An 18,993-nucleotide genomic window follows, 5' to 3' on the forward strand; every position below is an offset into this window, starting at 1 on the left:
AATGTCAAGCAATTTAGCATGTCAAAACTTGGGGTAGAAGAGAAAAAAATGATTGGAAATGAACTGAAAATATAGAAGCCAGGCTATGACGTGCTTGATACATCATACTAAGAATTTTGATTTATAACAATGATTATAAGCAAGAAGAATGGTTTGATTAGATTTGTATTTGAGAGTCTTTGGTAGCAACAGGAAATATGAATAAGTAGGTAGGACTACAGAAAAAAAGAGGTCTTTCAATATGGTTGAGGCCAAAAGTGATTAGAGTTTGGACTAGAACAGTAGTTTTGATGAGTGAAGCAATTCAAGAGGTTTTTGAAGGTAGAACGGACAAGATGATCATGGAGATGTTAAAACAGCTGCCATATTCCTGACTTGGGAGATTGAACGCAGTGTGCAATAGTGATTATATGTATACAGATGCATGTGTGCTAAAAGCATATATATATACATAAGACAAAACATGTGAACAGAGAAGTGTGTGGGCACACAAGTAAGATGGAGAAGACAACATATAAAATGAAGTATATATAATGTGTATGTGAAAGAAAAGATGGAAACAGATGGAAAAATATGTTTGTGGGGATGCCTCTTTTTTTTTTCTTTTTAAGCAGTCCTCATTTTCACTTCAAGTCACCTAAAAGCTGTACTTACAATTCAGGCAATGTCTAGTTCTCTAAATGAGTTAACATATATAAAGGGCTTGGAGTGCCTGGGAGGATCAGTCAGTTGAGCGTCTAACTTCAGCTCAGGTCATGATCTCATGGTTTGTGAGTTTGAGCCCCACATGAGGCTCACTGCTGTCAGTGCAGAGTCTGCTTTGGATCTTCTGTCCCCCTCTCTCTGTGCCCCTTCCCTGCTTGTGCTCTAAAATAAATAAATCTTAAAAAAAAAAACATATACAAAGGGCTTAGAATAGTATCTAGTAAATATAAGTTTTGAATTAATTTTAACTATTTTATTATTACCCTGAACCCTTGGAGAGCTTTAGTCCCTACTCTCACTTTTCTACTTCATTCCATTCTGAGTTCAAAAGATTTGGTACAATCTCTAGGTTACATGTAACTTTTAAATTCTTCAACACTGTCACCCAATTAAAGCATTTTGTTGAAATAAAGATGATCTGCTTATTCAAAACAAGGAGAAGCTGGAAGAAGAGCTTTCATGAATTGTCGATTTGCTCCCGGAAATATATAAAACTTATGCACCCCAAGTAGGTTATTACAGTGACAGTAGTTTCAGATCTGGCTTAGAAAGATACTTTATGTCATTGAGAGTTGATGCAATCTGTTTCTAAAATGGAGTTATCAGTAAGAGAAGAATTTGAGAAGAAAAAGATAAAGAAATTCAACACATTTCCAGAGATGCTTGAAATGGACCTTCAAAATGTTCTCTTCTTTTCTTTGAAGAGTTAGGAATAATCAGACCAAAAATATCCATATAGTACAGCAAACTTCAATGAAAATATAAATTATTCTTAACTACACAGGAGCTCTCTTTCATTAGCTTAGTAGAAAATTAACTGTAAATTCATACTATCAAATTATTGTCAGCATCTAATCATTAATGGTTTCTGACTCTAAGATACTGTCATGATGAGTTACTTACCAAAAATGATATAACATTTGTTATACTTCGGTGCACAGTGAAAGATTAAGCATTTTTAAAATACTTTTTAAAAAAAAGGAAGGAAGGACGGAAGGAAGGAAGGAAGGAAGGAAGGAAGGAAGGAAGGAAGGGCAAGGCAAACAGGCAAAAAATAAAAAAAATGCTTTGGTTTTTAACTGTTATATTCCCTTAAGAAATAGGACAAAAGAATAAGGGATGTGAACTCATATTCACTGAGTATCTACCATGTCCTAGGTATTGTACTAGTTGCTTTACATTTCCCTTATTTTGTCTTTACAAAACTTGGCAAAGTAAATTATTTTCCCTATACAACACAGAGGATGCACATAGAAGTTGAATAGTCTACAGTAACAGAGCTAATAAAAGATAAAGCTGGAATTTAAACCTGAAGCTTTCCAACTCAAAGGCCCACATTCTACACTACTGGTGATTCATAAATATAGGACATATATGTCTTATATTTGAATAAAAGTTATAGATTTTAAGGAAATTTGTGTATTTCACTGACATATCATGTGCTTCTTTTGAACTACCATCTTCACTTATAGTTTCTGTTTCTTCCTCCTTTGGGGAAAAGAAAAATGTATATTAGGATCAGGCTTAACATGTATATGAGAGTATGCAATTCTCTCCCAAAATGTATATCCCTAAATTGCCTGAAATTCAATTATTTATAGAGATTAATTTCAGGGCAACTGATTCATTTTAAAATCCAAATATCCTAGTCATCCACACCATAGTTTTTCTCCCGTTATGATAGAATGTATCTTTATATCATTCACATTGATACAAGTCCCTTTCAATCTAATTTTTTTTAACAATTGGCCAAGATCAACCAAATTAAGAGAGTAAGTATAATTGGTAGTTGGGAAAGAAAAGAACAAACAAGAGGTGATCTGGAAATATTCAGGCCTCTGTAGAACGCAGGAGAAAGTATAGAGACTACAATAAGAATATGGAGCCCAGAAAGGCTATAGAGAAGGATAATAAAATATACATTTCCCCCAGGCAAAACATCAGAAATTTGCTATTATGAAAATCAAGGTAAATTAAATGAATTTAAAGCATCTTTTTGTCCATGTGCACCATGAACTCGACATTCTTGTTAAGTATGGTTTGATCACCATCCAGAGTCACTAATGAACACATTTTACTGGCAAATATTAGAACTGAAAAATGAAGGGGTCCCTGGCTGGCTCAGTCAGAAGAGCATGCAACTCTTGACCTCGGGTCATGAGCTCAAGCTCCACATGGGGTATAGAGATTACTAAAAAAAATAAAATAAAATAAAGTTTTGAAAAAAAAAAAGAATCATTTAGAACTGAAAAATACAAAATAAAAATATATGCCTTAAAATTTACTTTGATTGAATTTAAGTTTTGAATAATGTATTTTTATACCTCAAGAATGTCAAATTCTTCAAGCTCTTCTAAAGAAACTTCTTCTATGTTGAATGAACACAATGAACATGAGATTACTAAGACACTTAAGATATAATGTAAATGGAATTTTGCAGTGTGATTTTTTTCAACTAACCTCCTCATCTCTATTCTTATCCATTCCAATTCATTTTCAACATGTTTTAAATTTATATTCTTAACACACAGTTCTGATTATGTTACTTCCCTGCTTAAAAATTTTTAGCTGCTCTTACTAAAGTTGAAAATATTTAGCCTGATATTCAAGGCCCTTCAAAATTTGCTTCCAAATGAACCTCTAATCTTATTTCCTAGGACTCTCCTTTGGATGGGGATTAAGAATAGTATTGGTTTGTCAATACCTCCAGACTTGAAATTAAAGGGAGAGTGTGCTAAATAAAATGTCATCATTCAAATATACAGATAATTATAGATTGCTTTGTGGGTTAGGCACCATGCTAGGTGATAAAGATAAGCAGAGATAAAATTATACCCAAGAAAAATTGCAATACTAAGTGACTTTAATACTAAGTATACTAAGCATTAAATAAATGGCAAACAAAATAAGTGCTAGGGTTTAGAGTTTACCTCACTGTTTTGGAACACACACACACACACACACACACACACACAGGAGATTTTGGCCAGGTGAAGGATGTCCAGGCACTGGGATTAATTATTAGTGCAGAGTCCTATAAGGTATGGGTGAGGAGGAGAAAGGGAAGAACTTTGGCAGTGATCAAACAATACAGGTTCCCTCCAACCCAAGGGCCTCTTCCTTTCTTCCTATTGACTCTGGCTGTGCTGTCCACCCAGAGAGCGTTTTCATCTTGTCTTTTCTGTATTCTTTCACTTTCTTTTTCCTTTACTATTTAATTTGAATGTCTTCATCTATGTTAATGGTTTTTATCTCATTTTATTTGTTCTTTAATGGTAATCATTGCAAGTCCTTTTTGGAAATAAACAGTGTTCAAGTCACCTTTTCTTTCCTGTTCCAATTTTTTTTCCTTTAAAAAGCAAACAAATCAATTAAAAAATGGGCAGGGTATCTGAACAGACATTTTTCCAAAGAAGACATACAGATGCTCATGTGTACATGAAAAGATGCTCAACACCATTAATCATCAGGGAGATGCAAATAAAAACCACAATGAGATATCACCTCACACGTATTAGAATAGCTGTTGTCAAAAAGACAAGAAATAACAAGTGTAGGCAAGGATGTGGAGAGAAGGGGACCCTTGTGCACTGCTGATGGGAATGTAAATTGGTACAACCACATGCAAACAGTATAGAGATTCCTCAAAAAATTAAAAATATAATTACCATATGGTCCAACAATCCCTATTCTGGGTATACATCCCCTCAAAAATAAAACTCTTATTTGAAAAGATATATGCACCCCCATGTTCACTGTAGCATTATTTACCAAGCCAAAATATGTAAGCAACCTAAGTGTCTACTAATGAATGAATGGATAAAAAAAATTGTGGTTTATATATATAATGGAATATTATTTAGCCATAAAAAACATTTGTGGGGATTCTGGGAAGATGGCGGCGTAGGAGGACGCTGGGCTCACCGCGTGTCCTGCTGATCACTTAGATTCCACCTACACCTGCCTAAATAACCCAGAAAACCGCCAGAGGATTAGCAGAACAGAGTCACCGGACCCAAGTGCAGACGAGAGGCCCACGGAAGAGGGTAGGAAGGGCGGCGAGGCGGTGCGCGCTCCACGGACTGGCGGGAGGGAGCCGGGGCGGAGGGGCGGCTCGCCGGCCAAGCAGAGCCCCCGAGTCCGGCTTGCAAAAGCGGAGGGGCCTGACGGACTGTGTTCCGACAGCAAGCGCGACTTAGCGTCTGGGAGGTCATAAGTTAACAGCTCTGCTCGGAAAGCGGGAAGGCTGGAGGACAAAGGGAGGGTGAGCTGCGGAGCCCCCGGACGACAGAGCTCAGTTTGGCGGGGAACAAAGGCGCTAGCCAGCGCCATCTCCCCCGCCCATCCCCCAGCCAAAATCCCAAAGGGAACCGGCTCCGGCCAGGGAAATTGCTCGCTCCGCGCGAACACCCAACTCTGTGCTTCTGCGGAGCCAAACCTCCGGCAGCGATCTGACTCCCTCCGGCTGCCACAGGGCCCCTCCTGAAGTGGATCACCTAAGGAGAAGCGAGCTAAGCCTGCCCCCCCTGCCGCCGTGCACCTGGCCTTCCCACCCCAGCTAATACGCCAGATCCCCAGCATCACAAGCCTGGCAGTGTGCAAGTAGCCCAGACGGGCCACGCCACCCCACAGTGAATCCCGCCCCTAGGAGAGGGGAAGAGAAGGCACACACCAGTCTGACTGTGGCCCCAGCGGTGGGCTGGGGGCAGACATCAGGACTGACTGCGGCCCCGCCCACCAACTCCAGTTATACACCACAGCACAGGGGAAGTGCCCTGCAGGCCCTCACCACACCAGGGACTATCCAAAATGACCAAGCGGAAGAATTCCCCTCAGAAGAATCTCCAGGAAATAACAACAGCTAATGAGCTGATCAAAAAGGATTTAAATAATATAACAGAAAGTGAATTTAGAATAATAGTCATAAAATTAATCGCTGGGCTGGAAAACAGCATACAGGACAGCAGAGAATCTCTTGCTACAGACATCAGGGGACTAAGGAACAGTCACGAGGAGCTGAAAAACGCTTTAAAGGAAATGGAAAACAGAATGCAAACCACCACGGCTCGGATGGAAGAGGCAGAGGAGAGAATAGGTGAACTAGAAGATAAAGTTATGGAAAAAGAGGAAGCTGAGAAAAAGAGAGATAAAAAAATCCAGGAGTATGAGGGGAAAATTAGAGAACTAAGTGATACACTAAAAAGAAATAATATACGCATAATTGGTATCCCAGAGGAGGAAGAGAGAGGGAAAGGTGCTGAAGGGGTACTTGAAGAAATAATAGCTGAGAACTTCCCTGAACTGGGGAAGGAAAAAGGCATTGAAATCCAAGAGGCACAGAGAACTCCCTTCAGACGTAACTTGAATCGATCTTCTGCACGACATATCATAGTGAAACTGGCAAAATACAAGGATAAAGAGAAAATTCTGAAAGCAGCAAGGGGTAAACGTGCCCTCACATATAAAGGGAGACCTATAAGACTCGTGACTGATCTCTCTTTTGAAACTTGGCAGGCCAGAAAGAATTGGCACGAGATTTTCAGTGTGCTAGACAGAAAAAATATGCAGCCGAGAATCCTTTATCCAGCAAGTCTGTCATTTAGAATAGAAGGAGAGATAAAGGTCTTCCCAAACAAACAAAAACTGAAGGAATTTGTCACCACTAAACCAGCCCTACAAGAGATCCTAAGGGGGACCCTGTGAGACAAAGTACCAGAGACATCACCACAAGCATAAAACATACAGACATCACAATGACTCTAAACCCGTATCTTTCTATAATAACACTGAATGTAAATGGATTAAATGCGCCAACCAAAAGACATAGGGTATCAGAATGGATAAAAAAACAAGACCCATCTATTTGCTGTCTACAAGAGACTCATTTTAGACCTGAGGACACCTTTAGATTCAGAGTGAGGGGATGGAGAACTATTTATCATGCTACTGGAAGCCAAAAGAAAGCTGGAGTAGCCATACTTATATCAGACAAAATAGACTTTAAATTAAAGGCTGTAACAAGAGATGAAGAAGGACATTATATAATAGTTACAGGGTCTATCCATCAGGAAGAGCTAACAATTATAAATGTCTATGCGCCGAATACCGGAGCCCCCAAGTATATAAAACAATTAGTCATAAACATAAGCAACCTTATTGATAAGAATGTGGTAATTGCAGGGGACTTTAACACCCCACTTACAGAAATGGATAGATCATCTAGACACACGGTCAATAAAGAAACAAGGGCCCTGAATGAGACACTGGATCAGATGGACTTGACAGATATATTTAGAACTCTGCATCCCAAAGCAACAGAATATACTTTCTTCTCGAGTGCACATGGAACATTCTCCAAGATAGATCATATACTGGGTCACAAAACAGCCCTTCATAAGTTTACAAGAATTGAAATTATACCATGCATACTTTCAGACCACAATGCTATGAAGCTTGAAATCAACCACAGGAAAAGGTCTGGAAAACCTCCAAAAGCGTGGAGGTTAAAGAACACCCTACTAACGAATGAGTGGGTCAACCAGGCAATTAGAGAAGAAATCAAAAAATATATGGAAACAAACGAAAATGAAAATACAACAATCCAAACGCTTTGGGACGCAGCGAAGGCAGTCCTGAGAGGAAAATACGTTGCAATCCAGGCCTATCTCAAGAAACAAGAAAAATCCCAAATACAAAATCTAACAGCACACCTAAAGGAAATAGAAGCAGAACAGCAAAGGCAGCCTAAACCCAGCAGAAGAAGAGAAATAATAAAGATCAGAGCAGAAATAAACAATATAGAATCTAAAAAAACTGTAGAGCAGATCAACGAAACCAAGAGTTGGTTTTTTGAAAAAATAAACAAAATTGACAAACCTCTAGCCAGGCTTCTCAAAAAGAAAAGGGAGATGACCCAAATAGATAAAATCATGAATGAAAATGGAATTATTACAACCAATCCCTCAGAGATACAAACAATTATCAGGGAATACTATGAAGAATTATATGCCAACAAATTGGACAACCTGGAAGAAATGGACAAATTCCTGAACACCCACACTCTTCCAAAACTCAATCAGGAGGAAATAGAAAGCTTGAACAGACCCATAACCAGCGAAGAAATTGAATCGGTTATCAAAAATCTCCCAACAAATAAGAGTCCAGGACCAGATGGCTTCCCAGGGGAGTTCTACCAGACGTTTAAAGCAGAGATAATACCTATCCTTCTCAAGCTATTCCAAGAAATAGAAAGGGAAGGAAAACTTCCAGACTCATTCTATGAAGCCAGTATTACTTTGATTCCTAAACCAGACAGAGACCCAGTAAAAAAAGAGAACTACAGGCCAATATCCCTGATGAATATGGATGCCAAAATTCTCAATAAGATACTAGCAAATCGAATTCAACAGCATATAAAAAGAATTATTCACCATGATCAAGTGGGATTCATTCCTGGGATGCAGGGCTGGTTCAACATTCGCAAATCAATCAACGTGATACATCACATTAACAAAAAAAAAGAGAAGAACCATATGATCCTGTCAATCGATGCAGAAAAGGCCTTTGACAAAATCCAGCACCCTTTCTTAATAAAAACCCTTGAGAAAGTCGGGATAGAAGGAACATACTTAAAGATCATAAAAGCCATTTATGAAAAGCCCACAGCTAACATCATCCTCAACGGGGAAAAACTGAGAGCTTTTTCCCTGAGATCAGGAACACGACAGGGATGCCCACTCTCACCGTTGTTGTTCAACATAGTGCTGGAAGTTCTAGCATCAGCAATCAGACAACAAAAGGAAATCAAAGGCATCAAAATTGGCAAAGATGAAGTCAAGCTTTCACTTTTTGCAGATGACATGATATTATACATGGAAAATCCGATAGACTCCACCAAAAGTCTGCTAGAACTGATACATGAATTCAGCAAAGTTGCAGGATACAAAGTCAATGTACAGAAATCAGTTGCATTCTTATACACTAACAATGAAGCAACAGAAAGACAAATAAAGAAACTGATCCCATTCACAATTGCACCAAGAAGCATAAAATACCTAGGAATAAATCTAACCAAAGATGTAAAGGATCTGTATGCTGAAAACTACAGAAAGCTTATGAAGGTAATTGAAGAAGATTTAAAGAAATGGAAAGACATTCCCTGCTCATGGATTGGAAAAATAAATATTGTCAAAATGTCAATACTACCCAAAGCTATCTACACATTCAATGCAATCCCAATCAAAATTGCACCAGCATTCTTCTCGAAACTAGAACAAGCAATCCTAAAATTCATATGGAACCACAAAAGGCCCCGAATAGCCAAAGGAATTTTGAAGAAGAAGACCAAAGCAGGAGGCATCACAATCCCAGACTTCAGCCTCTACTACAAAGCTGTCATCATCAAGACAGCATGGTATTGGCACAAAAACAGACACACAGACCAATGGAATAGAATAGAAACCCCAGAACTAGACCCACAAACATATGGCCAACTCATCTTTGACAAAGCAGGAAAGAACATCCAATGGAAAAAAGACAGCCTCTTTAACAAATGGTGCTGGGAGAACTGGACAGCAACATGCAGAAGGTTGAAACTAGACCACTTTCTCACACCATTTACAAAAATAAACTCAAAATGGATAAAGGACCTAAATGTGAGACAGGAAACCATCAGAACCTTAGAGGAGAAAGCAGGAAAAGACCTCTCTGACCTCAGCCGTAGCAATCTCTTACTCGACACATCCCCAAAGGCAAGGGAATTAAAAGCAAAAGTGAATTACTGGGACCTTATGAAGATAAAAAGCTTCTGCACAGCAAAGGAAACAACCAACAAAACTAAAAGGCAACCAACGGAATGGGAAAAGATATTTGCAAATGACATATCGGACAAAGGGCTAGTATCTAAAATCTATAAAGAGCTCACCAAACTCCACACCCGAAAAACAAATAACCCAGTGAAGAAATGGGCAGAAAACATGAATAGACACTTCTCTAAAGAAGACATCCGGATGGCCAACAGGCACATGAAAAGATGTTCAGCGTCGCTCCTTATCAGGGAAATACAAATCAAAACCACACTCAGGTATCACCTCACGCCAGTCAGAGTGGCCAAAATGAACAAATCAGGAGACTATAGATGCTGGCGAGGATGTGGAGAAACGGGAACCCTCTTGCACTGTTGGTGGGAATGCAAATTGGTGCAGCCGCTTTGGAAAGCAGTGTGGAGGTTCCTCAGAAAATTAAAAATAGACCTACCCTATGACCCAGCAATAGCACTGCTAGGAATCTACCCAAGGGATACGGGAGTACTGATGCATAGGGGCACTTGTACCCCAATGTTCATAGCAGCACTCTCAACAATAGCCAAATTATGGAAAGAGCCTAAATGTCCATCAACTGATGAATGGATAAAGAAATTGTGGTTTATATACACAATGGAATACTACGTGGCAATGAGAAAAAATGAAATATGGCCTTTTGTAGCAACGTGGATGGAACTGGAGAGTGTGATGCTAAGTGAAATAAGCCATACAGAGAAAGACAGATACCATATGGTTTCACTCTTATGTGGATCCTGAGAAACTTAACAGGAACCCATGGGGGAGGGGAAGGAAAAAAAAAAAAAAAAAAAAAAAAAAAGGACGTTAGAGTGGGAGAGAGCCAAAGCATAAGAGACTGTTAAAAACTGAGAACAAACTGAGGGTTGATGGGGGGTGGGAGGGAGGGGCGGGTGGGTGATGGGTATTGAGGAGGGCACCTTTTGGGATGAGCACTGGGTGTTGTATGGAAACCAATTTGTCAATAAACTTCATATAAAAAAAAAAAAAAACATTTGTAACATTTGTCAGTTGTAATAACATGGACAGACCTAGAAGGTATTATGCTAAGTGAAATAAGTCAGAGAATGATAAATACCATATGATCTCTTATACGTGGAATCTAAAAAACTAATAGGTACAGATTGCAAATTGGTGGTTGTAGAGGCTAGGGGTGGGGAGTTGGAAAAGTGGGTGAACTGCTTTTTTAAAATTTAAATAAATGGAATAAAAATTATGTTAAAAGTATACTCAACATAATATAACCCATGATGAAAGAATGTGAAAATATTTCATTAAAAGTGAGAAGTGGGAAAAAATAAAGCAAACAAAAAACCATGCCAACAAGATAAATTCCCAGGCCCACAGCCCAGCTGTGCAATTTTCTTTGTGAAGCTGATCACCCTTACTGATGTGATTTTCATTTATTCTGAACTTCCCTGCATTTTTATTCCTCTCATTCAAAAATATTGATTCTAATAGAGTTATTTGTGGACTATTCTAATAGACCAAATCTTCCTAAAGGCAGAGATTATGTTTTATTTAATTTTGAATCCCTCTGGGTCTTGAATTCCCTAAGATGGTTTATGACAGATGTCTGATGAAAATGGAGTGAGTGAATAAATTTAAAATGTCACTAAAATCATTCTTTATGAAAGTGGTAAAGTGCCCAAAGGAGATTCCTTTAAGAAACTATTGTGGAGAGCAATATATAGACAAATCATAGCATGAATCAAAGAAAAAAGAAAAGTTAATATTCAGTAAACAATATTAATCTTTTTCTCACTCATAGTTTGATCCCATGGATAGGTGACAACATGGACAGGTGAAAATGGAAAATTCTCATGATATGTGGAAGAGCTGAAAATCAGATATTTAAATAATCCTCAAAAGTAGTATTATCTCCAATCTCAAAAGCATGATCATAAAACATAAATATAAATTCTTTAATGCTAGAACATTTTTATGAGAAGAAATTAAAATGCCAGATATTTCATAAATAAATTTATATTAAAAAGACTACAATATTTTGTATGAAAATTTCAGATGAATTTGCAACTCCTATATTGATCATTTTCTGACAGATCAACAGAACATTTTAATAAGTCTCCTCAAACTGGCATAATATAAGTGTTCTGTCTCTGTATAATAAACCACTTCAGGGGCGCTTGGGTGGCTCAGTCGGCTAAGTGTCTGACTTAGGCTCAGGTCAGGATCTCACATTTCATGAGTTCCAGTCCCGCGCGGGCTCTGTGCTGACAGCTCAGTCTGGAGCCTGCTTCAGATTTTGTGTCTCCCTGTCTTTCTGCCCCTCCCCTGCTCGCACTCTGTCTCTCTCTCCCTCAAAATAAATAAACATTAAAAAAAATTTAAAAACCACCTCAAAACTTAGTGGTTTAACAATTTATCTTTTGTGGTTCTGAGGGCTGAAGAGCTCAGCTGGGCAGTTCTCACTGGGGGTGTTTCATATAGTTGTAAACAGATGATAGCTGAGGCTAGAGACATCTGAAGGCATCTTCCCTCAATGTCTGACACCTGAGCTTAGGATGGTTCAACAACTGGGAAAAAAGTAGTCAAGCATCTTTTCTCCACCTGGCTAGCTTGTGTTTTCTAAAACAGACTCAACGTAGAAAGAATGACTTCTTCTGAGTTCCCCAGGGAAGCTGTTTCAAGCGAGCCTGCAGGAAAGCTACGAAGCTCCTATGACTTCATCTTAGAAGACATATAGTGTCACTTATAATCTAATGGCCAAAGTAATCATAAACTAGCTCAGATTCAAAGAAGTGAAGGAACATTCTTCACCTCTTAATGGGGGAATGGCTTGTGGGTACAAGAAGGTAAGAATTGATGGGGGCCATTTTGGAACCAGCAACCTCAGTAGCATTTCTGAGAATATAGAAGTCCAACTTCTTAAATAAAGAATGATGTCCCATAAGAAAATCTAAATCCAACTTCCCAATGGAAATTGAGAATAGAGAACCATAAACAGAGTCATAATTCTGATTATTTGATTTTCAGTATATGTTTGTATTAAAAAATGTATCTGGGGGCGCCTGGGTGGCGCAGTCGGTTAAGCGTCCGACTTCAGCTAGGTCACGATCTCGCGGTCTGTGAGTTCGAGCCCCGCGTCAGGCTCTGGGCTGATGGCTCAGAGCCTGGAGCCTGTTTCCGATTCTGTGTCTCCTTCTCTCTCTGCCCCTCCCCCGTTCATGCTCTGTCTCTCTCTGTCCCAAAAATAAATAAACGTTAAAAAAAAAAAATTTAAAAAAAATGTATCTGTATTCTACTTCAAGAATCTAGCATTTAGCCAAAGGATTATATGCACTCTTATTAACCCAGTGCACATAAATTGTGTTAACAAATAGAAATGTGAGAAATGCAGAATATCAGATCCTACTCCAGACTATCTGAGCCAGTAGAAATGTGACAATATCAGATCCTACTCCAGAACTACTGAATCAGACATGAATTTTAGGAAGATGTCCAAAAGATTCAAATGCACAGTAAAGTTTTGAGAAGTATTGACTTGGGGCCATACTCTTACACTAGTATATACAGGGCATCCTCAAACTTCTCATCTGAAGAAATCTAGAAAATATGAAGTATCCTTCTTCCAACTTTGGAAGCAGAGAAGTATTGTACATTCAACTTTGGTTTTAAGTGCAAAAAATAGCTACAATCTGATTGTGCCTATAAAAAATCTTTGACAAATTAGAAACTACATGTATGGAGGGGAATCTTACTTTTTATGTGGGACATCAAGGATCGTCACTATGTATGTGGGAAAATGTTTGATCTATGATAGTTCTTTTTATGTAATTAGGGAAGCTAAGGAGACAGATCCAAAAAAGTGCAAGGAATTTAAAAATAGGTTATAAGGAACTTATGTACATTTAGCTATTTATATATAAAGACACACAGAAATGTTTTTTGATATTATTATTAGTGAATTACTTAAAATATATTTTGGGGCAGAATAGGATCATTGTCCTGCAAGTTAACTTGCTGTTATTTATCAACATCTTTAGATAAAATGAAAGCAAATTTAAAACCAAAAATGTCTTTTAAAGGAATAAACTTTTGAAAACATACCATTTTCTTCCAAAAATATATTCAATCCATTCACAATTTCTTGCTTGCTTCTTAACTCATCACTCATTTCTATGATCTAAATTATAAAACATAAAATGCCTATGAGAGAGTTCTTCAAAATCAAATCAGTTCAGCATTAAATATAATTTTAAATTTGACAACTATTATTTTGTTTTGCTAATCATCTGAACGTAAATTTTCTAGGAAATTATATTTGAATTATTGAAGTCCTTTATAAGTAAAACTATTTCATTTAAGGAACAACTAGAAACTTTAGGTTGATTTCCAAAAGGCCCCAGATACAAGCCTAGATTACAACTTAAACACCTGATCTAATAATTTTTTTAAAAAGGGGGTGCCTGGGTGGCTCATTTGGTTAAGCATCCGACTTTAGCTCAGGTCATGATCTCACAGCTCGTGAGTTTTAGTCCCTGCATCAGGCTCTGTGCTGACAGCTTAGAGCCTGGAGCCTGCTTCGGATTCTTTGTCTCCCCCTCTCTCTTTCCCTCCCCTGCTCCCATTCTTTCTTTTGCTCTCAAAAATAAAACATTAAAAAAATTTTTTTTCATTTTTAAAAAGATACTGAATGATTTTCCTAGTCCGTGAGAAACTCAGAACGATTAGCTGAAATTACTCTGACTTCTTAGTGTAGGAAGGAAAGCCAAAGGAGCCTCCATTCTTCTAGTAATGTTATCACCATAAATTAGCCAAATGAGGAGAGACTTCTTTTCCACTTTAATTCTATTATGGCATCATCCCATGTGGGGGCAAACTGAAAACCCCCGCAAGGCTATGAGGGCCTCAATACCTGTCAAATAGACTCTGTTAGCCTCCACAAAACCTTTATCTCTTTTCATTTGGATCACTCACATTGTCTGAATTCTGAAGTAGCCCGCTAACTTGCTCTATCTGGTTTTAACCGGCTAAAGTCTTCTGAACCTTACTGTGTACTTACCTGCTTTGAAATTTAATGGATTTTCACAACACTTATGATAAAATTTCCCAAATCCTTAGAGGCCTCAGACCCTTTATGATCAAGGTACTGCCTATTATTCTAATCAAATCTCCATTTACTCAAGATCCAATGATGTAGAATTCCTTGCATTCATCAATGCACTGGCACATGCTGTACCGTCTGCCTGAAATACCCTTCTTTTCTTTCTTCTCCCAGCTAATTCTTTCAACGTTTATTTATTTTTGGGACAGAGAGAGACAGAGCATGAACGGGGGAGGGGCAGAGAGAGAGGGAGACACAGAATCGGAAACAGGCTCCAGGCTCTGAGTCATCAGCCCAGAGCCTGACGCGGGGCTCGAACTCCCGGACCACGAGATCGTGACCTGGCTGAAGTCGGACGCTTAGCCGACTGCGCCACCCAGGTGCCCCTCCCAGCTAATTCTTTATCAAGGCTCAGCTTACTAGTTTCTCCAAGTTGAAGTGGGTGCCCCTTTAAACTCCTGTAGTATATACTACATATCCTCCTAACATTCATCATATTAGATGGCAATAGTTTTTCTCCTCTAGAGGGCAAAGAATGTCTTCTCTTTTCAGCACTGAGCATGACACTTGGTAAATGTTATTGAAAAAACAAGGAAATGAATATACAATTAGAGACGGAGGAATTTGTTGAGTGATTTCTAGTCCACTTTGAGTAGGGTGGAAGAAATCTATTCCACTCACCCCTGCCACTGATTAATTTAAAATATTTTATGGAAAAAGTGGGCTAGTTCAGAGGTACTTAAATATGGTCAATAGTAACACAGGGATTAACTCAATTAAATAACTGCAACAAGGTTATTCCAGGTCCTGCTAATGAACATTCAAGACAACATAGAAAGAAACAAAATCATAGAATGTTAGAAATGATTGTGTACTTGGGGGTCAAGTTCAACATCTTTACTACAGAGATGAAAAAATAAAGAGCTAAAAGGAATGAACTTGAGATTGTTGGGAGAGCTCTGATATAGGATAGGGTAGTGGTTCCAATTTGTGTGGCTCAAATTTGATAACCACTGGGACAGGAGTTTAAAAACTAGAAAAAGTATCCTTACATGAGTCTGTAGTGGCTTAAGGAGTAATAAAAAGTGTAATAAAAAATAAGCAGAGAAAACAATCTCAAGGCAATAGTGGTGAGAGTTAAGTGGTGTGTTGTTAGTATTACTGGAAACAGTAAAGGTTTAGAATATTAAAAAATTTTTAAGTTTAGGTTGAGATCAACCAACAGATTAGACCAAGGTAACAGTTAATTCTTAATTATTGATGCTTATGATAGGAAGTAATTGACAATATCAAATCAGTTTTTATTTGGCTTTGCAGTACAAATTTATTTTTTCTTTCACTACTTACCTTTCTTTGTTTTGTTTATGGTAATGACATTTGAGGTAGAACTAGTACAGTACTAGAGCATCTATGGACACTTAGGCAAATCATTTAATTATTTGTCTGCAAAATTGGGTTGGATTAGGCCACCTCAAAGATTCTTTTTATTAACTATGAATCCACCAACACTGGTTTGCCATAGTCAATCTAGAATGCTCCAATTCCAAGAATAAGTCTAATTCATTTAAATACCTTAATATTATTGGTATTTTAATTTGCCCGGCAACTTTGGTTTTTAAGTTAGTGGGTCAAAATTTTGGGGCCCAATAAACAGGTCATATTTACATTTTTACTTAAGAAATGCAGGCTGCTGGTGAGATAGCTGGCAATTTCTAGCCAGAAAATGTGCATAAGATCACAGAGAATCAAATAGCCAGTGAAAATAACAACAAAAACCTGTCCATGTGAATTAGGGCCTAACATTTTTCAGGTTAAACTAAACGTCGTAGGCACTGCCGGACCACGCGTGGCTACCCTCAAAGCAAAAGGGCCAAGCAAGAGAGGCCTGCAAGCCTCGCCTCTGCATGGCTTTGGCGTCACTTCTGCGCTCCAGCTATGGGTGGGATCTTAAACTAAGCCCTTGGGTCTCAAGAGCACTTTAAGAATTCACTCCCTGAGGGTCGTCCCTCTCCACGGCCAAACCGCAAGCTAGTGAGAAAAATGGGCAATTTGGGGTGGGCTTTTCTTTCTCTCTATATCTCCTCCCCTTGCCCGTAATGCCTAGCGCCAGCTGACCAAAATGAATCAGCCGTTACCTCCATCCTGGGAGCCAGGGCTTGGCCGTCGCTGCCACCCGCTCCCGCCATTTTGTCCGGTGGTGCCACGGCGGCCGCAAGGGCTTGTGGGGGATGGGGAAGGAAGCCCGGCAGTGCGTTGGGGCGGGGCTTCCGCAGACTCCTAAGATGCCCAGAGAAGGGGCCTCTTTTGGACCAACCGCGATCCCACCCACCAGACTCGCTGAGAAAGCGTTGCAGCCCAAAGGTGATGTAGCATTCCTTACAGCGGCGCCAGGAAATGTTTTATAGTTTTCATTTTACCCCTTATGTTTTTGTTGTCCCTAATGACTCTTGAGGGCCATTTCTCATGGCAGGATGTGTAGGATTAGAGTCTCAATAGTACTTACAATCTTAAATTTGTTGTGAAGATTAAATGTGATCATACAAGGTAAGTGCATAGTGTATCTAGCAAATAGGTAATAAATACCTGCCGTCAGTACTACTAGTCTCATCCGGCATGACCCATAACTGCGAAGAAAAAGCTTTGTTTTAGAGGCCATTGTAGGACCTTTTGCAACAACTGACTGTTATCAGCTACAAAATGAGTACTAAATTTTGCTTACATACATTTGCTGGTACAAATGTATGATGCAAATTTCATCTTTTATGTCTCTGTAGGCTTCTCTCTTTCTTCAATTTACCCAGTGTTTTATTTTTTTTTAAATTTTTTTTCAACGTTTTTTATTTATTTTTGGGACAGAGAGAGACAGAGCATGAACGGGGGAGGGGCAGAGAGAGAGGGAGACACAGAATCGGAAACAGGCTCCAGGCTCTGAGCCATCAGCCCAGAGCCCGACGCGGGGCTCGAACTCACGGACCGCGAGATCGTGACCTGGCTGATGTCGGACGCTTAACCGACTGCGCCACCCAGGCGCCCCAATTTACCCAGTGTTTTAAAAAGGATTACTACTGGGGCACCTGGGTGGCTCAGTCGGTTGAGCGTCCGACTTCTGCTCAGGTCATGATCTCACAGTCCGTGAGTTCGAGCCCTGCGTCAGGCTCTGTGCTGACAGCTCAGAGCCTAGAGCCTGTTTCAGATTCTGTGTCTCCCTCTCTCTCTGAACCTTCCCCCGTTCATGCTCTCTCTCTGTCTCAAAGGTCAATAAAGGTTAAAAAATTTTTAAAAAAATTAAAAAAAAAAGGATTACTACCAGAAATGTCTCCTAGAGAGGGGCCCCAAACTTTGAAAGGAGGTAATGGAAAAAATATATACTATTTAGGTTATGGGTAAGAGGACTGTGCTGGCAGGAAAAAAGGACTGTCTACAGGTAGATTTCTAGGGTACCACAATTTGTACCCAGGTAGATTTCTAGGGTATCACAATTTGTACCTCTTAACACAAGGGTCTTAAGAATTTAAAACTTCTTGGGGCGCCTGGGTGGCTCAGTCGGTTGAGCAGCCGACTTCGGCTCAGGTCATGATCTTACAGTTTGAGTTGGAGCCCCGCGTCGGGCTCTGTGCTGACAGCTCAGAGCCTGGAGCCTGTTTCGGATTCTGTGTCTCCCTCTCTCTGACCCTCCCCTGTTCATGCTCTGTCTCTCCCTGTCTCAAAAACAAATAAAAGGTTAAAAAAAAAAAATTAGAATAAAACATGAGGCAAGGTCTTTGTGATCTTTGCTTAGAAAAATAATTAAAAAAAAAAATTTAAAACTTTTTGGGGCGCCTGGGTGGCTCCATTGGTTAAGCGTCTGACTTCAGCTCAGGTCATGATCTTACGGTTTGTGAGTTGGAGCCCCGCACCTGGCTCTGTGCTGACGCTCAGAGCCTGGAGCCTGCTTTGAGTTGTGTCTCCTCTCGCTCTGCCCCTCCATGCTCACACTCTCTCTCAAAAAAAAATAAAAATTAAAAAAAAGTTTTTTATGGGCACCTGGGTGGCTCAGTCGGTTCAGCGTCCAACTTCGGCTCAGGTCATTATCTCATGATCTGTGAGTTCGAGGCCCATGTCGGGATCTGTGCAGACAGCTGGGAGCCTGGAGCCTGGAGCCTGGAGCCTGTTTCGGATTCTGTGTCTCCCTCTCTCGCTGACCCACCCCATTCATGCTCTGTCTCTGTCTCAAAAAAAATAAACATTAAAAAAATTTTAAAAAAAATTTAAACTTGAGATGATATGGAATACGGAGATCATGTATCCAGTATAGAACGTTTTACTTTATAAAACGAATTTTTTGCAAATTAAGTGTTTTGGTACACTGGGGGATCTAGTTTTTGAAAGGACACAAACACAATG

Source organism: Lynx rufus, unplaced genomic scaffold (assembly GCF_022079265.1).
Source record: "Lynx rufus isolate CCGP_SWC_20201006 ecotype Redwood Valley unplaced genomic scaffold, mLynRuf1.p SCAF_2, whole genome shotgun sequence".
Classification (NCBI taxonomy): domain Eukaryota; kingdom Metazoa; phylum Chordata; class Mammalia; order Carnivora; family Felidae; genus Lynx; species Lynx rufus.